Genomic DNA, 24,154 nt, shown 5'->3' on the forward strand with positions numbered 1-24,154 from the left:
GAATCGAAAAAAATAAAATAGAAGAGAATCAAATCGAAACGAAAAGAATCGAATCGAATCGAATTGAAAAGAATTGAATCGAATCGAAAAGAATCGAATCGAAATGAAAAGAATCGAATCGAATCGATCGAAATGATCGAATTGAAAAGTATCGAGTTGAATCGAATCAAATCGAAAAGAATCAAATCGAATCGTATCGAATCAAAAAGAATCAAATCAAATCGAATCGAAAAGAATAGAATCGTATTTCATTGAATCAAAAAGAATTGAATCGAAAAGAATCGAGGCGAATCAAAACGAATCGAATCAAATCGAAAAGAACCGAATCGATTTGAATCGAAAATAATCGGATCGGATCTTATATACTTGAATCAAAAAGAATCGAGTCGATTCAAATCAAAAAAATCAAACCGAATAGAAAAGAATCGAATCGAAAAGAAAAGAATCGATTCAAATCGAAAACCGAAAGGAATCAAAACGATTCGAATGGATACGAAACGAATCGAATCGAAAATAATAGAATCGGATCGCACCGAATCGAAATGAAAATAATCAAATGGAATCGAATTGAAAATAACCGAATCAAATCAAATCGAAAATAATTGAAGCGGGGATCCCTGGGTGGCGCAGCGGTTTAGTGCCTGCCTTTGGCCCAGGGCGCGATCCTGGAGACCCGGGATCAAATCCCACATAGGGCTCCCGGTGCTTGGAGCTTGCTTCTCCCTCTGCCTATGTCTCTGCCTCTCTCTCTCTGTGACTATCATAAATAAATAAAAAATTTAGAAAAAAAAAGAAAATAATCGAAGCGAATCTAATAGAAAATAATCGATTCGCATTGAATCGAATCGAAAAACATCGAAATGAATTGAATTGAAAATAATGAAATCGAATGGAAAATAATCGAATCGAAAGTAATCTTACCGAATCGAAAATAATCGAATCGAATCGAAAATAATTGAACCGAGTCGATCGAATTGAGTTGAAAATAATCGAATCGAACCGAATTGAATCGAAAATAATCGAATCGAATCGAATAGAAAAGAATCGAATGGAATCGAAAAGAATCGAATCATATCGAATTGAATCGAAAAGAATCGAATCGTATCGAATGGAATCGAAAACAATCGAATCATATCGAATTGAATCGAAAAGAATCGAATGAAGAGAACCGAAAAGAATCGAATCGAATACAATCGAAAAGAATCGTATCGAATCGAATCGAATTGAATCGAAAAAATCGATTCTAATCGAATTGAATTGAATAGAACCGAATCGAACAGTACCGAGTCGAATTGACGATTCGAATCAAATAAAATCGAAAAGAATCTAATTGAAACGAAAAGAATCCAATCGAATCGAATTGAAAAGAATCGAATCGAAAAAATCGAATCGAAAAGAATCGAGTTGAGTTGAATCGAATCGAATCATATCGAATCGAAAAGAATCGAATCGAATCGAATGGAATTGAAAAGAATCGAATCGAACTGAATCGAAAAGAATCGAATCGAACTGAATAGAAAAGAATCGAATCGAAATGTAACAAATTGAATCCAAATGATCGAATCGAATCAAATCGAAAACAATCGAATCGAAACGAAAAGAATCGAATAGAATCGAACTGAAAATAATCGAATCGAATCGAATCGAACAGAATTGAATCGAACGAAAAGAATCTTATCGAATCGAATCGAAAAGAATCCAATCGAATCGAATGGAGAAGAATCAAATCGAACCGAATCGAAAAGAACTGAATCGAAAAGAATCGAATCGAAGAGAATCTAATCGAAACGAAAAGAATCAAATCGAATCCAAAAGAATAGAATCGAAACGAAAAGAGGCGAATCGAATCGAATCGAAAAGAAGCGAATAGAAAAAAATCGAATCGAATCGAATCGAAAAGAATCGAATCGAATTAAATCGGTTGAAAAGATCGAATCAAAAAACATCAAAGAGAATCGAAACGAATCGAAACGAATCGAAACGAATCAAATCGAATTGAAAAGAATCGTATCAAATCAAATCTAAAAGAATCGAATCGAATCGAATCAAAAAGAATGGAATCGAATTGATTCGCATCGAAAAGAATCGATCGAATCGGATTGAATCGAAAAGAATCGAATCGAATCGAAGAATCGAATCGAATCGAATCGAAATTAATCGAAAAGAATCGAATCGAATCGAATCGAAAAGAATTGAATCGAAGAATATCAAATCGAATTGAAAAGAATTGACTCAAATCGAAAAGAATCGAATCGAAACACAAAGAATCGAATCGAATCGAATTCGAAAGAATCGAATTGAATTGAAATGAGAAGAATCGAATCGAATTGCATCGAATCGAAAATAATTGAATCGAATTGAATAAAAAATAATCAAATCGAGTCGAATGAAAAATAATTGGAATTGAATCGAATCGATAATCGAACCGAATCGAATCAAATCGAGTCGAATCGAAAATAATCGAATCGAATCAAATGGATTCAAAAACAATGAAATCGAATCGAATCGAAAAGAATCGAATTGAATCGAAAAGAATCAAACCGAATCAAAAGGAATCGAAAAGAATTGAATCAAGAAGAATCGAAATGAATTGAATCGAGTAGAATCAAATCGAAGCTAGGGTAAAAGAATCGAATCGAATCAAAAATTATCTAAATCAATCCAATGAAATCCAAAAGAATTGAATCGAATCGAATCGAAAAGAATCGAATCGAAATGTAACAAATGGAATCCAAATGATCGAATCGAATCAAATCGAAAAGAATCGAATCGAAAAGAATCGAATTGAATTGAATCGATTCGAGAAGAATCGAATCGAAAAGAATCGAATCGTATCGAATCGAATCGAATCGAAAAGAATCGAATCGAAGAGAATATAATCGAAACGAAAAGAATCGAATCGAATCGAATCAAAAAGAATCGAATCGAAACGACAAGAGGCGAATCGAATCGAATCGAAAAGAATCGAATCGAAACGACAAGAGGCGAATCGAATCGAATCGAAAAGAATCAAATTGAAAAGAATCGAATCGAATTGAAAAGAATCGAATCGAAAAAATCGAATCGAATCGTATCGAATCGAAAAGAATCGAATCGAAAAGAATAGAATCGAATGGAATCGAATCGAAAAGAATCAATCGAATCGAATTGAATAGAAAAGAATCGAATAGATTCGAATCGACACGAATCGAAAAGAGTCGAAACGAATCGAATCGTATCAAAGCGAAAAGAATCGAATCGAATCAAAAAGAATCGAATCGAACTGAATCGAAAAGAATCGAATCGAACAGACCGAAAAGAATCGAATCGAAGAGAATCGTATCGAATCGAATTGAATAGAACCGAAAGAATCGAATCGATTCCAATCGACCTGAATCGAAAAGAATCGAATCGAACAGTATCGAATCGAATTGAAATGAATCGAAAAAAATAAAATAGAAGAGAATCAAATCGAAACGAAAAGAATCGAATCGAATCGAATTGAAAAGAATTGAATCGAATCGAAAAGAATCGAATCGAAATGAAAAGAATCGAATCGAATCGATCGAAATGATCGAAATGAAAAGTATCGAGTTGAATCGAATCAAATCGAAAAGAATCAAATCGAATCGTATCGAATCAAAAAGAATCAAATCAAATCGAATCGAAAAGAATAGAATCGTATTTCATTGAATCAAAAAGAATTGAATCGAAAAGAATCGAGGCGAATCAAAACGAATCGAATCAAATCGAAAAGAACCGTATCAATTTGAATCGAAAATAATCGGATCGGATCTTATATACTTGAATCAAAAAGAATCGAGTCGATTCAAATCAAAAAAATCAAACCGAATAGAAAAGAATCGAATCGAAAAGAAAAGAATCGATTCAAATCGAAAACCGAAAGGAATCAAAACGATTCGAATGGATACGAAACGAATCGAATCGAAAATAATAGAATCGGATCGCACCGAATCGAAATGAAAATAATCAAATGGAATCGAATTGAAAATAACCGAATCAAATCGAAAATAATTGAAGCGGGGATCCCTGGGTGGCGCAGCGGTTTAGTGCCTGCCTTTGGCCCAGGGCGCGATCCTGGAGACCCGGGATCAAATCCCACATAGGGCTCCCGGTGCTTGGAGCTTGCTTCTCCCTCTGCCTATGTCTCTGCCTCTCTCTCTCTGTGACTATCATAAATAAATAAAAAATTTAGAAAAAAAAGAAAATAATCGAAGCGAATCTAATAGAAAATAATCGATTCGCATTGAATCGAATCGAAAAACATCGAAATGAATTGAATTGAAAATAATGAAATCGAATGGAAAATAATCGAATCGAAAGTAATCTTACCGAATCGAAAATAATCGAATCGAATCGAATCGAAAATAATTGAACCGAGTCGATCGAATTGAGTTGAAAATAATCGAATCGAACCGAATTGAATCGAAAATAATCGAATCGAATCGAATAGAAAAGAATCGAATGGAATCGAAAAGAATCGAATCATATCGAATTGAATCGAAAAGAATCGAATGAAGAGAACCGAAAAGAATCGAATCGAATACAATCGAAAAGAATCGTATCGAATCGAATCGAATTGAATCGAAAAAATCGATTCTAATCGAATTGAATTGAATAGAACCGAATCGAACAGTACCGAGTCGAATTGATAAGATTCGAATCAAATAAAATCGAAAAGAATCTAATTGAAACGAAAAGAATCCAATCGAATCGAATTGAAAGGAATCGAATCGAAAAAATCGAATCGAAAAGAATCGAGTTGAGTTGAATCGAATCGAATCATATCGAATCGAAAAGAATCGAATCGAATCGAATGGAATTGAAAAGAATCGAATCGAACTGAATCGAAAAGAATCGAATCGAACTGAATAGAAAAGAATCGAATCGAAATGTAACAAATTGAATCCAAATGATCGAATCGAATCAAATCGAAAACAATCGAATCGAAACGAAAAGAATCGAATAGAATCGAACTGAAAATAATCGAATCGAATCGAATCGAACAGAATTGAATCGAACGAAAAGAATCTTATCGAATCGAATCGAAAAGAATCGAATCGAATCGAATGGAGAAGAATCAAATCGAACCGAATCGAAAAGAACTGAATCGAAAAGAATCGAATCGAAGAGAATCTAATCGAAACGAAAAGAATCAAATCGAATCCAAAAGAATAGAATCGAAACGAAAAGAGGCGAATCGAATCGAATCGAAAAGAAGCGAATAGAAAAAAATCGAATCGAATCGAATCGAAAAGAATCGAATTGAAAAGAATAGAATCGAAAAATTCGAATCGAATCAAATCGAAATGAATCGAATCGAATTAAATCGGTTGAAAAGATCGAATCAAAAAACATCAAAGAGAATCGAAACGAATCGAAACGAATCGAAACGAATCAAATCGAATTGAAAAGAATCGTATCAAATCAAATCTAAAAGAATCGAATCGAATCGAATCAAAAAGAATGGAATCGAATTGATTCGCATCGAAAAGAATCGATCGAATCGGATTGAATCGAAAAGAATCGAATCGAATCGAAGAATCGAATCGAATCGAATCGAAATGAATCGAAAAGAATCGAATCGAATCGAATCGAAAAGAATTGAATCGAAGAATATCAAATCGAATTGAAAAGAATTGACTCAAATCGAAAAGAATCGAATCGAAACACAAAGAATCGAATCGAATCGAATTCGAAAGAATCGAATTGAATTGAAATGAGAAGAATCGAATCGAATTGCATCGAATCGAAAATAATTGAATCGAATTGAATAAAAAATAATCAAATCGAGTCGAATGAAAAATAATTGGAATTGAATCGAATCGATAATCGAACCGAATCGAATCAAATCGAGTCGAATCGAAAATAATCGAATCGAATCAAATGGATTCAAAAACAATGAAATCGAATCGAATCGAAAAGAATCGAATTGAATCGAAAAGAATCAAACCGAATCAAAAGGAATCGAAAAGAATTGAATCAAGAAGAATCGAAATGAATTGAATCGAGTAGAATCAAATCGAAGCTAGGGTAAAAGAGTCGAATCGAATCAAAAATTATCTAAATCAATCCAATGAAATACAAAAGAATTGAATCGAATCGAATCGAAAAGAATCGAATCGAAATGTAACAAATGGAATCCAAATGATCGAATCGAATCAAATCGAAAAGAATCGAATCGAAAAGAATCGAATTGAATTGAATCGATTCGAGAAGAATCGAATCGAAAAGAATCGAATCGTATCGAATCGAATCGAATCGAAAAGAATCGAATCGAAGAGAATATAATCGAAACGAAAAGAATCGAATCGAATCGAATCAAAAAGAATCGAATCGAAACGACAAGAGGCGAATCGAATCGAATCGAAAAGAATCGAATCGAAATGACAAGAGGCGAATCGAATCGAATCGAAAAGAATCAAATTGAAAAGAATCGAATCGAATTGAAAAGAATCGAATCGAAAAAATCGAATCGAATCGTATCGAATCGAAAAGAATCGAATCGAAAAGAATCGAATCGAATGGAATCGAATCGAAAAGAATCAATCGAATCGAATTGAATAGAAAAGAATCGAATAGATTCGAATCGACACGAATCGAAAAGAGTCGAAACGAATCGAATCGTATCAAAGCGAAAAGAATCGAATCGAATCGAACTGAATCGAAAAGAATCGAATCGAACAGACCGAAAAGAATCGAATCGAAGAGAATCGTATCGAATCGAATTGAATAGAACCGAAAGAATCGAATCGATTCCTATAGACCTGAATCGAAAAGAAGCGAATCGAACAGTATCGAATCGAATTGAAATGAATCGAAAAAAATAAAATAGAAGAGAATCAAATCGAAACGAAAAGAATCGAATCGAATCGAATTGAAAAGAATTGAATCGAATCGAAAAGAATCGAATCGAAATGAAAAGAATCGAATCGAATCGATCGAAATGATCGAATTGAAAAGTATCGAGTTGAATCGAATCAAATCGAAAAGAATCAAATCGAATCGTATCGAATCAAAAAGAATCAAATCAAATCGAATCGAAAAGAATAGAATCGTATTTCATTGAATCAAAAAGAATTGAATCGAAAAGAATCGAGGCGAATCAAAACGAATCGAATCAAATCGAAAAGAACCGTATCAATTTGAATCGAAAATAATCGGATCGGATCTTATATACTTGAATCAAAAAGAATCGAGTCGATTCAAATCAAAAAAATCAAACCGAATAGAAAAGAATCGAATCGAAAAGAAAAGAATCGATTCAAATCGAAAACCGAAAGGAATCAAAACGATTCGAATGGATACGAAACGAATCGAATCGAAAATAATAGAATCGGATCGCACCGAATCGAAATGAAAATAATCAAATGGAATCGAATTGAAAATAACCGAATCAAATCAAATCGAAAATAATTGAAGCGGGGATCCCTGGGTGGCGCAGCGGTTTAGTGCCTGCCTTTGGCCCAGGGCGCGATCCTGGAGACCCGGGATCAAATCCCACATAGGGCTCCCGGTGCTTGGAGCTTGCTTCTCCCTCTGCCTATGTCTCTGCCTCTCTCTCTCTGTGACTATCATAAATAAATAAAAAATTTAGAAAAAAAAAGAAAATAATCGAAGCGAATCTAATAGAAAATAATCGATTCGCATTGAATCGAATCGAAAAACATCGAAATGAATTGAATTGAAAATAATGAAATCGAATGGAAAATAATCGAATCGAAAGTAATCTTACCGAATCGAAAATAATCGAATCGAATCGAATCGAAAATAATTGAACCGAGTCGATCGAATTGAGTTGAAAATAATCGAATCGAACCGAATTGAATCGAAAATAATCGAATCGAATCGAATAGAAAAGAATCGAATGGAATCGAAAAGAATCGAATCATATCGAATTGAATCGAAAAGAATCGAATGAAGAGAACCGAAAAGAATCGAATCGAATACAATCGAAAAGAATCGTATCGAATCGAATCGAATTGAATCGAAAAAATCGATTCTAATCGAATTGAATTGAATAGAACCGAATCGAACAGTACCGAGTCGAATTGATAAGATTCGAATCAAATAAAATCGAAAAGAATCTAATTGAAACGAAAAGAATCCAATCGAATCGAATTGAAAGGAATCGAATCGAAAAAATCGAATCGAAAAGAATCGAGTTGAGTTGAATCGAATCGAATCATATCGAATCGAAAAGAATCGAATCGAATCGAATGGAATTGAAAAGAATCGAATCGAACTGAATCGAAAAGAATCGAATCGAACTGAATAGAAAAGAATCGAATCGAAATGTAACAAATTGAATCCAAATGATCGAATCGAATCAAATCGAAAACAATCGAATCGAAACGAAAAGAATCGAATAGAATCGAACTGAAAATAATCGAATCGAATCGAATCGAACAGAATTGAATCGAACGAAAAGAATCTTATCGAATCGAATCGAAAAGAATCCAATCGAATCGAATGGAGAAGAATCAAATCGAACCGAATCGAAAAGAACTGAATCGAAAAGAATCGAATCGAAGAGAATCTAATCGAAACGAAAAGAATCAAATCGAATCCAAAAGAATAGAATCGAAACGAAAAGAGGCGAATCGAATCGAATCGAAAAGAAGCGAATAGAAAAAAATCGAATCGAATCGAATCGAAAAGAATCGAATTGAAAAGAATAGAATCGAAAAATTCGAATCGAATCAAATCGAAATGAATCGAATCGAATTAAATCGGTTGAAAAGATCGAATCAAAAAACATCAAAGAGAATCGAAACGAATCGAAACGAATCGAAACGAATCGAAACGAATCAAATCGAATTGAAAAGAATCGTATCAAATCAAATCTAAAAGAATCGAATCGAATCGAATCAAAAAGAATGGAATCGAATTGATTCGCATCGAAAAGAATCGATCGAATCGGATTGAATCGAAAAGAATCGAATCGAATCGAAGAATCGAATCGAATCGAATCGAAATTAATCGAAAAGAATCGAATCGAATCGAATCGAAAAGAATTGAATCGAAGAATATCAAATCGAATTGAAAAGAATTGACTCAAATCGAAAAGAATCGAATCGAAACACAAAGAATCGAATCGAATCGAATTCGAAAGAATCGAATTGAATTGAAATGAGAAGAATCGAATCGAATTGCATCGAATCGAAAATAATTGAATCGAATTGAATAAAAAATAATCAAATCGAGTCGAATGAAAAATACTTGGAATTGAATCGAATCGATAATCGAACCGAATCGAATCAAATCGAGTCGAATCGAAAATAATCGAATCGAATCAAATGGATTCAAAAACAATGAAATCGAATCGAATCGAAAAGAATCGAATTGAATCGAAAAGAATCAAACCGAATCAAAAGGAATCGAAAAGAATTGAATCAAGAAGAATCGAAATGAATTGAATCGAGTAGAATCAAATCGAAGCTAGGGTAAAAGAATCGAATCGAATCAAAAATTATCTAAATCAATCCAATGAAATCCAAAAGAATTGAATCGAATCGAATCGAAAAGAATCGAATCGAAATGTAACAAATGGAATCCAAATGATCGAATCGAATCAAATCGAAAAGAATCGAATCGAAAAGAATCGAATTGAATTGAATCGATTCGAGAAGAATCGAATCGAAAAGAATCGAATCGTATCGAATCGAATCGAATCGAAAAGAATCGAATCGAAGAGAATATAATCGAAACGAAAAGAATCGAATCGAATCGAATTGAAAAGAATTGAATCGAATCGAAAAGAATCGAATCGAAATGAAAAGAATCGAATCGAATCGATCGAAATGATCGAATTGAAAAGTATCGAGTTGAATCGAATCAAATCGAAAAGAATCAAATCGAATCGTATCGAATCAAAAAGAATCAAATCAAATCGAATCGAAAAGAATAGAATCGTATTTCATTGAATCAAAAAGAATTGAATCGAAAAGAATCGAGGCGAATCAAAACGAATCGAATCAAATCGAAAAGAACCGTATCAATTTGAATCGAAAATAATCGGATCGGATCTTATATACTTGAATCAAAAAGAATCGAGTCGATTCAAATCAAAAAAATCAAACCGAATAGAAAAGAATCGAATCGAAAAGAAAAGAATCGATTCAAATCGAAAACCGAAAGGAATCAAAACGATTCGAATGGATACGAAACGAATCGAATCGAAAATAATAGAATCGGATCGCACCGAATCGAAATGAAAATAATCAAATGGAATCGAATTGAAAATAACCGAATCAAATCAAATCGAAAATAATTGAAGCGGGGATCCCTGGGTGGCGCAGCGGTTTAGTGCCTGCCTTTGGCCCAGGGCGCGATCCTGGAGACCCGGGATCAAATCCCACATAGGGCTCCCGGTGCTTGGAGCTTGCTTCTCCCTCTGCCTATGTCTCTGCCTCTCTCTCTCTGTGACTATCATAAATAAATAAAAAATTTAGAAAAAAAAAGAAAATAATCGAAGCGAATCTAATAGAAAATAATCGATTCGCATTGAATCGAATCGAAAAACATCGAAATGAATTGAATTGAAAATAATGAAATCGAATGGAAAATAATCGAATCGAAAGTAATCTTACCGAATCGAAAATAATCGAATCGAATCGAATCGAAAATAATTGAACCGAGTCGATCGAATTGAGTTGAAAATAATCGAATCGAACCGAATTGAATCGAAAATAATCGAATCGAATCGAATAGAAAAGAATCGAATGGAATCGAAAAGAATCGAATCATATCGAATTGAATCGAAAAGAATCGAATCGTATCGAATGGAATCGAAAACAATCGAATCATATCGAATTGAATCGAAAAGAATCGAATGAAGAGAACCGAAAAGAATCGAATCGAATACAATCGAAAAGAATCGTATCGAATCGAATCGAATTGAATCGAAAAAATCGATTCTAATCGAATTGAATTGAATAGAACCGAATCGAACAGTACCGAGTCGAATTGATAAGATTCGAATCAAATAAAATCGAAAAGAATCTAATTGAAACGAAAAGAATCCAATCGAATCGAATTGAAAAGAATCGAATCGAAAAAATCGAATCGAAAAGAATCGAGTTGAGTTGAATCGAATCGAATCATATCGAATCGAAAAGAATCGAATCGAATCGAATGGAATTGAAAAGAATCGAATTGAACTGAATCGAAAAGAATCGAATCGAACTGAATAGAAAAGAATCGAATCGAAATGTAACAAATTGAATCCAAATGATCGAATCGAATCAAATCGAAAACAATCGAATCGAAACGAAAAGAATCGAATAGAATCGAACTGAAAATAATCGAATCGAATCGAATCGAACAGAATTGAATCGAACGAAAAGAATCTTATCGAATCGAATCGAAAAGAATCGAATCGAATCGAATGGAGAAGAATCAAATCGAACCGAATCGAAAAGAACTGAATCGAAAAGAATCGAATCGAAGAGAATCTAATCGAAACGAAAAGAATCAAATCGAATCCAAAAGAATAGAATCGAAACGAAAAGAGGCGAATCGAATCGAATCGAAAAGAAGCGAATAGAAAAAAATCGAATCGAATCGAATCGAAAAGAATCGAATTGAAAAGAATAGAATCGAAAAATTCGAATCGAATCAAATCGAAATGAATCGAATCGAATTAAATCGGTTGAAAAGATCGAATCAAAAAACATCAAAGAGAATCGAAACGAATCGAAACGAATCGAAACGAATCGAAACGAATCAAATCGAATTGAAAAGAATCGTATCAAATCAAATCTAAAAGAATCGAATCGAATCGAATCAAAAAGAATGGAATCGAATTGATTCGCATCGAAAAGAATCGATCGAATCGGATTGAATCGAAAAGAATCGAATCGAATCGAAGAATCGAATCGAATCGAATCGAAATTAATCGAAAAGAATCGAATCGAATCGAATCGAAAAGAATTGAATCGAAGAATATCAAATCGAATTGAAAAGAATTGACTCAAATCGAAAAGAATCGAATCGAAACACAAAGAATCGAATCGAATCGAATTCGAAAGAATCGAATTGAATTGAAATGAGAAGAATCGAATCGAATTGCATCGAATCGAAAATAATTGAATCGAATTGAATAAAAAATAATCAAATCGAGTCGAATGAAAAATAATTGGAATTGAATCGAATCGATAATCGAACCGAATCGAATCAAATCGAGTCGAATCGAAAATAATCGAATCGAATCAAATGGATTCAAAAACAATGAAATCGAATCGAATCGAAAAGAATCGAATTGAATCGAAAAGAATCAAACCGAATCAAAAAGAATCGAAAAGAATTGAATCAAGAAGAATCAAAATGAATTGAATCGAGTAGAATCAAATCGAAGCTAGGGTAAAAGAGTCGAATCGAATCAAAAATTATCTAAATCAATCCAATGAAATCCAAAAGAATTGAATCGAATCGAATCGAAAAGAATCGAATCGAAATGTAACAAATGGAATCCAAATGATCGAATCGAATCAAATCGAAAAGAATCGAATCGAAAAGAATCGAATTGAATTGAATCGATTCGAGAAGAATCGAATCGAAAAGAATCGAATCGTATCGAATCGAATCGAATCGAAGAGAATATAATCGAAACGAAAAGAATCGAATCGAATCGAATTGAAAAGAATTGAATCGAATCGAAAAGAATCGAATCGAAAGGAAAAGAATCGAATCGAATCGATCGAAATGATCGAATTGAAAAGTATCGAGTTGAATCGAATCAAATCGAAAAGAATCAAATCGAATCGTATCGAATCAAAAAGAATCAAATCAAATCGAATCGAAAAGAATAGAATCGTATTTCATTGAATCAAAAAGAATTGAATCGAAAAGAATCGAGGCGAATCAAAACGAATCGAATCAAATCGAAAAGAACCGTATCAATTTGAATCGAAAATAATCGGATCGGATCTTATATACTTGAATCAAAAAGAATCGAGTCGATTCAAATCAAAAAAATCAAACCGAATAGAAAAGAATCGAATCGAAAAGAAAAGAATCGATTCAAATCGAAAACCGAAAGGAATCAAAACGATTCGAATGGATACGAAACGAATCGAATCGAAAATAATAGAATCGGATCGCACCGAATCGAAATGAAAATAATCAAATGGAATCGAATTGAAAATAACCGAATCAAATCAAATCGAAAATAATTGAAGCGGGGATCCCTGGGTGGCGCAGCGGTTTAGTGCCTGCCTTTGGCCCAGGGCGCGATCCTGGAGACCCGGGATCAAATCCCACATAGGGCTCCCGGTGCTTGGAGCTTGCTTCTCCCTCTGCCTATGTCTCTGCCTCTCTCTCTCTGTGACTATCATAAATAAATAAAAAATTTAGAAAAAAAAAGAAAATAATCGAAGCGAATCTAATAGAAAATAATCGATTCGCATTGAATCGAATCGAAAAACATCGAAATGAATTGAATTGAAAATAATGAAATCGAATGGAAAATAATCGAATCGAAAGTAATCTTACCAAATCGAAAATAATCGAATCGAATCGAATCGAAAATAATTGAACCGAGTCGATCGAATTGAGTTGAAAATAATCGAATCGAACCGAATTGAATCGAAAATAATCGAATCGAATCGAATAGAAAAGAATCGAATGGAATCGAAAAGAATCGAATCATATCGAATTGAATCGAAAAGAATCGAATCGTATCGAATGGAATCGAAAACAATCGAATCATATCGAATTGAATCGAAAAGAATCGAATGAAGAGAACCGAAAAGAATCGAATCGAATACAATCGAAAAGAATCGTATCGAATCGAATCGAATTGAATCGAAAAAATCGATTCTAATCGAATTGAATTGAATAGAACCGAATCGAACAGTACCGAGTCGAATTGATAAGATTCGAATCAAATAAAATCGAAAAGAATCTAATTGAAACGAAAAGAATCCAATCGAATCGAATTGAAAGGAATCGAATCGAAAAAATCGAATCGAAAAGAATCGAGTTGAGTTGAATCGAATCGAATCATATCGAATCGAAAAGAATCGAATCGAATCGAATGGAATTGAAAAGAATCGAATCGAACTGAATCGAAAAGAATCGAATCGAACTGAATAGAAAAGAATCGAATCGAAATGTAACAAATTGAATCCAAATGATCGAATTGAATCAAATCGAAAACAATCGAATCGAAACGAAAAGAATCGAATAGAATCGAACTGAAAATAATCGAATCGAATCGAATCGAACAGAATTGAATCGAACGAAAAGAATCTTATCGAATCGAATCGAAAAGAATCGAATCGAATCGAATGGAGAAGAATCAAATCGAACCAAATCGAAAAGAACTGAATCGAAAAGAATCGAATCGAAGAGAATCTAATCGAAACGAAAAGAATCAAATCGAATCCAAAAGAATAGAATCGAAACGAAAAGAGGCGAATCGAATCGAATCGAAAAGAAGCGAATAGAAAAAAATCGAATCGAATCGAATCGAAAAGAATCGAATTGAAAAGAATAGAATCGAAAAATTCGAATCGAATCAAATCGAAATGAATCGAATCGAATTAAATCGGTTGAAAAGATCGAATCAAAAAACATCAAAGAGAATCGAAACGAATCGAAACGAATCGAAACGAATCAAATCGAATTGAAAAGAATCGTATCAAATCAAATCTAAAAGAATCGAATCGAATCGAATCAAAAAGAATGGAATCGAATTGATTCGCATCGAAAAGAATCGATCGAATCGGATTGAATCGAAAAGAATCGAATCGAATCGAAGAATCGAATCGAATCGAATCGAAATGAATCGAAAAGAATCGAATCGAATCGAATCGAAAAGAATTGAATCGAAGAATATCAAATCGAATTGAAAAGAATTGACTCAAATCGAAAAGAATCGAATCGAAACACAAAGAATCGAATCGAATCGAATTCGAAAGAATCGAATTGAATTGAAATGAGAAGAATCGAATCGAATTGCATCGAATCGAAAATAATTGAATCGAATTGAATAAAAAATAATCAAATCGAGTCGAATGAAAAATAATTGGAATTGAATCGAATCGATAATCGAACCGAATCGAATCAAATCGAGTCGAATCGAAAATAATCGAATCGAATCAAATGGATTCAAAAACAATGAAATCGAATCGAATCGAAAAGAATCGAATTGAATCGAAAAGAATCAAACCGAATCAAAAAGAATCGAAAAGATTTGAATCAAGAAGAATCAAAATGAATTGAATCGAGTAGAATCAAATCGAAGCTAGGGTAAAAGAGTCGAATCGAATCAAAAATTATCTAAATCAATCCAATGAAATCCAAAAGAATTGAATCGAATCGAATCGAAAAGAATCGAATCGAAATGTAACAAATGGAATCCAAATGATCGAATCGAATCAAATCGAAAAGAATCGAATCGAAAAGAATCGAATTGAATTGAATCGATTCGAGAAGAATCGAATCGAAAAGAATCGAATCGTATCGAATCGAATCGAATCGAAAAGAATCGAATCGAAGAGAATATAATCGAAACGAAAAGAATCGAATCGAATCGAATTGAAAAGAATTGAATCGAATCGAAAAGAATCGAATCGAAATGAAAAGAATCGAATCGAATCGATCGAAATGATCGAATTGAAAAGTATCGAGTTGAATCGAATCAAATCGAAAAGAATCAAATCGAATCGTATCGAATCAAAAAGAATCAAATCAAATCGAATCGAAAAGAATAGAATCGTATTTCATTGAATCAAAAAGAATTGAATCGAAAAGAATCGAGGCGAATCAAAACGAATCGAATCAAATCGAAAAGAACCGTATCAATTTGAATCGAAAATAATCGGATCGGATCTTATATACTTGAATCAAAAAGAATCGAGTCGATTCAAATCAAAAAAATCAAACCGAATAGAAAAGAATCGAATCGAAAAGAAAAGAATCGATTCAAATCGAAAACCGAAAGGAATCAAAACGATTCGAATGGATACGAAACGAATCGAATCGAAAATAATAGAATCGGATCGCACCGAATCGAAATGAAAATAATCAAATGGAATCGAATTGAAAATAACCGAATCAAATCAAATCGAAAATAATTGAAGCGGGGATCCCTGGGTGGCGCAGCGGTTTAGTGCCTGCCTTTGGCCCAGGGCGCGATCCTGGAGACCCGGGATCAAATCCCACATAGGGCTCCCGGTGCTTGGAGCTTGCTTCTCCCTCTGCCTATGTCTCTGCCTCTCTCTCTCTGTGACTATCATAAATAAATAAAAAATTTAGAAAAAAAAAGAAAATAATCGAAGCGAATCTAATAGAAAATAATCGATTCGCATTGAATCGAATCGAAAAACATCGAAATGAATTGAATTGAAAATAATGAAATCGAATGGAAAATAATCGAATCGAAAGTAATCTTACCGAATCGAAAATAATCGAATCGAATCGAATCGAAAATAATTGAACCGAGTCGATCGAATTGAGTTGAAAATAATCGAATCGAACCGAATTGAATCGAAAATAATCGAATCGAATCGAATAGAAAAGAATCGAATGGAATCGAAAAGAATCGAATCATATCGAATTGAATCGAAAAGAATCGAATGAAGAGAACCGAAAAGAATCGAATCGAATACAATCGAAAAGAATCGTATCGAATCGAATCGAATTGAATCGAAAAAATCGATTCTAATCGAATTGAATTGAATAGAACCGAATCGAACAGTACCGAGTCGAATTGATAAGATTCGAATCAAATAAAATCGAAAAGAATCTAATTGAAACGAAAAGAATCCAATCGAATCGAATTGAAAGGAATCGAATCGAAAAAATCGAATCGAAAAGAATCGAGTTGAGTTGAATCGAATCGAATCATATCGAATCGAAAAGAATCGAATCGAATCGAATGGAATTGAAAAGAATCGAATCGAACTGAATCGAAAAGAATCGAATCGAACTGAATAGAAAAGAATCGAATCGAAATGTAACAAATTGAATCCAAATGATCGAATCGAATCAAATCGAAAACAATCGAATCGAAACGAAAAGAATCGAATAGAATCGAACTGAAAATAATCGAATCGAATCGAATCGAACAGAATTGAATCGAACGAAAAGAATCTTATCGAATCGAATCGAAAAGAATCCAATCGAATCGAATGGAGAAGAATCAAATCGAACCGAATCGAAAAGAACTGAATCGAAAAGAATCGAATCGAAGAGAATCTAATCGAAACGAAAAGAATCAAATCGAATCCAAAAGAATAGAATCGAAACGAAAAGAGGCGAATCGAATCGAATCGAAAAGAAGCGAATAGAAAAAAATCGAATCGAATCGAATCGAAAAGAATCGAATTGAAAAGAATAGAATCGAAAAATTCGAATCGAATCAAATCGAAATGAATCGAATCGAATTAAATCGGTTGAAAAGATCGAATCAAAAAACATCAAAGAGAATCGAAACGAATCGAAACGAATCGAAACGAATCAAATCGAATTGAAAAGAATCGTATCAAATCAAATCTAAAAGAATCGAATCGAATCGAATCAAAAAGAATGGAATCGAATTGATTCGCATCGAAAAGAATCGATCGAATCGGATTGAATCGAAAAGAATCGAATCGAATCGAATCGAAGAATCGAATCGAATCGAAATTAATCGAAAAGAATCGAATCGAATCGAATCGAAAAGAATTGAATCGAAGAATATCAAATCGAATTGAAAAGAATTGACTCAAATCAAAAAGAATCGAATCGAAACACAAAGAATCGAATCGAATCGAATTCGAAAGAATCGAATTGAATTGAAATGAGAAGAATCGAATCGAATTGCATCGAATCGAAAATAATTGAATCGAATTGAATAAAAAATAATCAAATCGAGTCGAATGAAAAATAATTGGAATTGAATCGAATCGATAATCGAACCGAATCGAATCAAATCGAGTCAAATCGAAAATAATCGAATCGAATCAAATGGATTCAAAAACAATGAAATCGAATCGAATCGAAAAGAATCGAATTGAATCGAAAAGAATCAAACCGAATCAAAAGGAATCGAAAAGAATTGAATCAAGAAGAATCGAAATGAATTGAATCGAGTAGAATCAAATCGAAGCTAGGGTAAAAGAATCGAATCGAATCAAAAATTATCTAAATCAATCCAATGAAATCCAAAAGAATTGAATCGAATCGAATCGAAAAGAATCGAATCGAAATGTAACAAATGGAATCCAAATGATCGAATCGAATCAAATCGAAAAGAATCGAATCGAAAAGAATCGAATTGAATTGAATCGATTCGAGAAGAATCGAATCGAAAAGAATCGAATCGTATCGAATCGAATCGAATCGAAAAGAATCGAATCGAAGAGAATATAATCGAAATGAAAAGAATCGAATCGAATCGAATCAAAAAGAATCGAATCGAAACGACAAGAGGCGAATCGAATCGAATCGAAAAGAATCGAATCGAAACGACAAGAGGCGAATCGAATCGAATCGAAAAGAATCAAATTGAAAAGAATCGAATCGAATTGAAAAGAATCGAATCGAAAAAATCGAATCGAATCGTATCGAATCGAAAAGAATCGAATCGAAAAGAATAGAATCGAATGGAATCGAATCGAAAAGAATCAATCGAATCGAATTGAATAGAAAAGAATCGAATAGATTCGAATCGACACCAATCGAAAAGAGTCGAAACGAATCGAATCGTATCAAAGCGAAAAGAATCGAATCGAATCAAAAAGAATCGAATCGAACTGAATCGAAAAGAATCGAATCGAACAGACCGAAAAGAATCGAATCGAAGAGAATCGTATCGAATCGAATTGAATAGAACCGAAAGAATCGAATCGATTCCAATAGACCTGAATCGAAAAGAATCGAATCGAACAGTATCGAATCTAATTGAAATGAATCGAAAAAAATAAAATAGAAGAGAATCAAATCGAAACGAAAAGAATCGAATCGAATCGAATTGAAAAGAATTGAATCGAATCGAAAAGAATCGAATCGAAATGAAAAGAATCGAATCGAATCGATCGAAATGATCGAATTGAAAAGTATCGAGTTGAATCGAATCAAATCGAAAAGAATCAAATCGAATCGTATCGAATCAAAAAGAATCAAATCAAATCGAATCGAAAAGAATAGAATCGTATTTCATTGAATCAAAAAGAATTGAATCGAAAAGAATCGAGGCGAATCAAAACGAATCGAATCAAATCGAAAAGAACCGTATCAATTTGAATCGAAAATAATCGGATCGGATCTTATATACTTGAATCAAAAAGAATCGAGTCGATTCAAATCAAAAAAATCAAACCGAATAGAAAAGAATCGAATCGAAAAGAAAAGAATCGATTCAAATCGAAAACCGCAAGGAATCAAAACGATTCGAATGGATACGAAACGAATCGAATCGAAAATAATAGAATCGGATCGCACCGAATCGAAATGAAAATAATCAAATGGAATAGAATTGAAAATAACCGAATCAAATCAAATCGAAAATAATTGAAGCGGGGATCCCTGGGTGGCGCAGCGGTTTAGTGCCTGCCTTTGGCCCAGGGCGCGATCCTGGAGACCCGGGATCAAATCCCACATAGGGCTCCCGGTGCTTGGAGCTTGCTTCTCCCTCTGCCTATGTCTCTGCCTCTCTCTCTCTGTGACTATCATAAATAAATAAAAAATTTAGAAAAAAAAAGAAAATAATCGAAGCGAATCTAATAGAAAATAATCGATTCGCATTGAATCGAATCGAAAAACATCGAAATGAATTGAATTGAAAATAATGAAATCGAATGGAAAATAATCGAATCGAAAGTAATCTTACCGAATCGAAAATAATCGAATCGAATCGAATCGAAAATAATTGAACCGAGTCGATCGAATTGAGTTGAAAATAATCGAATCGAACCGAATTGAATCGAAAATAATCGAATCGAATCGAATAGAAAAGAATCGAATGGAATCGAAAAGAATCGAATCATATCGAATTGAATCGAAAAGAATCGAATCGTATCGAATGGAATCGAAAACAATCGAATCATATCGAATTGAATCGAAAAGAATCGAATGAAGAGAACCGAAAAGAATCGAATCGAATACAATCGAAAAGAATCGTATCGAATCGAATCGAATTGAATCGAAAAAATCGATTCTAATCGAATTGAATTGAATAGAACCGAATCGAACAGTACCGAGTCGAATTGATGATTCGAATCAAATAAAATCGAAAAGAATCTAATTGAAACGAAAAGAATCCAATCGAATCGAATTGAAAAGAATCGAATCGAAAAAATCGAATCGAAAAGAATCGAGTTGAATTGAATCGAATCGAATCATATCGAATCGAAAAGAATCGAATCGAATCGAATGGAATTGAAAAGAATCGAATCGAACTGAATCGAAAAGAATCGAATCGAAATGTAACAAATTGAATCCAAATGATCGAATCGAATCAAATCGAAAACAATCGAATCGAAACGAAAAGAATCGAATAGAATCGAACTGAAAATAATCGAATCGAATCGAATCGAACAGAATTGAATCGAACGAAAAGAATCTTATCGAATCGAATCGAAAAGAATCCAATCGAATCGAATGGAGAAGAATCAAATCGAACCGAATCGAAAAGAACTGAATCGAAAAGAATCGAATCGAAGAGAATCTAATCGAAACGAAAAGAATCAAATCGAATCCAAAAGAATAGAATCGAAACGAAAAGAGGCGAATCGAATCGAATCGAAAAGAAGCGAATAGAAAAAAATCGAATCGAATCGAATCGAAAAGAATCGAATTGAAAAGAATAGAATCGAAAAATTCGAATCGAATCAAATCGAAATGAATCGAATCGAATTAAATCGGTTGAAAAGATCGAATCAAAAAACATCAAAGAGAATCGAAACGAATCGAAACGAATCGAAACGAATCAAATCGAATTGAAAAGAATCGTATCAAATCAAATCTAAAAGAATCGAATCGAATCGAATCAAAAAGAATGGAATCGAATTGATTCGCATCGAAAAGAATCGATCGAATCGGATTGAATCGAAAAGAATCGAATCGAATCGAATCGAAGAATCGAATCGAATCGAATCGAAATTAATCGAAAAGAATCGAATCGAAAAGAATTGAATCGAAGAATATCAAATCGAATTGAAAAGAATTGACTCAAATCGAAAAGAATCGAATCGAAACACAAAGAATCGAATCGAATCGAATTCGAAAGAATCGAATTGAATTGAAATGAGAAGAATCGAATCGAATTGCATCGAATCGAAAATAATTGAATCGAATTGAATAAAAAATAATCAAATCGAGTCGAATGAAAAATAATTGGAATTGAATCGAATCGATAATCGAACCGAATCGAATCAAATCGAGTCGAATCGAAAATAATCGAATCGAATCAAATGGATTCAAAAACAATGAAATCGAATCGAATCGAAAAGAATCGAATTGAATCGAAAAGAATCAAACCGAATCAAAAGGAATCGAAAAGAATTGAATCAAGAAGAATCGAAATGAATTGAATCGAGTAGAATCAAATCGAAGCTAGGGTAAAAGAATCGAATCGAATCAAAAATTATCTAAATCAATCCAATGAAATCCAAAAGAATTGAATCGAATCGAATCGAAAAGAATCGAATCGAAATGTAACAAATGGAATCCAAATGATCGAATCGAATCAAATCGAAAAGAATCGAATCGAAAAGAATCGAATTGAATTGAATCGATTCGAGAAGAATCGAATCGAAAAGAATCGAATCGTATCGAATCGAATCGAATCGAAAAGAATCGAATCGAAGAGAATATAATCGAAATGAAAAGAATCGAATCGAATCGAATCAAAAAGAATCGAATCGAAACGACAAGAGGCGAATCGAATCGAATCGAAAAGAATCGAATCGAAACGACAAGAGGCGAATCGAATCGAATCGAAAAGAATCAAATTGAAAAGAATCGAATCGAATTGAAAAGAATCGAATCGAAAAAATCGAATCGAATCGTATCGAATCGAAAAGAATCGAATCGAAAAGAATAGAATCGAATGGAATCGAATCGAAAAGAATCAATCGAATCGAATTGAATAGAAAAGAATCGAATAGATTCGAATCGACACCAATCGAAAAGAGTCGAAACGAATCGAATCGTATCAAAGCGAAAAGAATCGAATCGAATCAAAAAGAATCGAATCGAACTGAATCGAAAAGAATCGAATCGAACAGACCGAAAAGAATCGAATCGAAGAGAATCGTATCGAATCGAATTGAATAGAACCGAAAGAATCGAATCGATTCCAATCGACCTGAATCGAAAAGAATCGAATCGAACAGTATCGAATCGAATTGAAATGAATCGAAAAAAATAAAATAGAAGAGAATCAAATCGAAACGAAAAGAATCGAATCGAATCGAATTGAAAAGAATTGAATCGAATCGAAAAGAATCGAATCGAAATGAAAAGAATCGAATCGAATCGATCGAAATGATCGAATTGAAAAGTATCGAGTTGAATCGAATCAAATCGAAAAGAATCAAATCGAATCGTATCGAATCAAAAAGAATCAAATCAAATCGAATCGAAAAGAATAGAATCGTATTTCATTGAATCAAAAAGAATTGAATCGAAAAGAATCGAGGCGAATCAAAACGAATCGAATCAAATCGAAAAGAACCGTATCAATTTGAATCGAAAATAATCGGATCGGATCTTATATACTTGAATCAAAAAGAATCGAGTCGATTCAAATCAAAAAAATCAAACCGAATAGAAAAGAATCGAATCGAAAAGAAAAGAATCGATTCAAATCGAAAACCGAAAGGAATCAAAACGATTCGAATGGATACGAAACGAATCGAATCGAAAATAATAGAATCGGATCGCACCGAATCGAAATGAAAATAATCAAATGGAATCGAATTGAAAATAACCGAATCAAATCAAATCGAAAATAATTGAAGCGGGGATCCCTGGGTGGCGCAGCGGTTTAGTGCCTGCCTTTGGCCCAGGGCGCGATCCTGGAGACCCGGGATCAAATCCCACATAGGGCTCCCGGTGCTTGGAGCTTGCTTCTCCCTCTGCCTATGTCTCTGCCTCTCTCTCTCTGTGACTATCATAAATAAATAAAAAATTTAGAAAAAAAAAGAAAATAATCGAAGCGAATCTAATAGAAAATAATCGATTCGCATTGAATCGAATCGAAAAACATCGAAATGAATTGAATTGAAAATAATGAAATCGAATGGAAAATAATCGAATCGAAAGTAATCTTACCGAATCGAAAATAATCGAATCGAATCGAATCGAAAATAATTGAACCGAGTCGATCGAATTGAGTTGAAAATAATCGAATCGAACCGAATTGAATCGAAAATAATCGAATCGAATCGAATAGAAAAGAATCGAATGGAATCGAAAAGAATCGAATCATATCGAATTGAATCGAAAAGAATCGAATCGTATCGAATGGAATCGAAAACAATCGAATCATATCGAATTGAATCGAAAAGAATCGAATGAAGAGAACCGAAAAGAATCGAATCGAATACAATCGAAAAGAATCGTATCGAATCGAATCGAATTGAATCGAAAAAATCGATTCTAATCGAATTGAATTGAATAGAACCGAATCGAACAGTACCGAGTCGAATTGATAAGATTCGAATCAAATAAAATCGAAAAGAATCTAATTGAAACGAAAAGAATCCAATCGAATCGAATTGAAAAGAATCGAATCGAAAAAATCGAATCGAAAAGAATCGAGTTGAGTTGAATCGAATCGAATCATATCGAATCGAAAAGAATCGAATCGAATCGAATGGAATTGAAAAGAATCGAATCGAACTGAATCGAAAAGAATCGAATCGAACTGAATAGAAAAGAATCGAATCGAAATGTAACAAATTGAATCCAAATGATCGAATCGAATCAAATCGAAAACAATCGAATCGAAACGAAAAGAATCGAATAGAATCGAACTGAAAATAATCGAATCGAATCGAATCGAACAGAATTGAATCGAACGAAAAGAATCTTATCGAATCGAATCGAAAAGAATCGAATCGAATCGAATGGAGAAGAATCAAATCGAACCGAATCGAAAAGAACTGAATCGAAAAGAATCGAATCGAAGAGAATCTAATCGAAACGAAAAGAATCAAAT

This window comes from Canis aureus, chromosome 35 (genome assembly GCF_053574225.1).
Source record: "Canis aureus isolate CA01 chromosome 35, VMU_Caureus_v.1.0, whole genome shotgun sequence".
NCBI classification, from domain to species: Eukaryota; Metazoa; Chordata; class Mammalia; order Carnivora; family Canidae; genus Canis; species Canis aureus.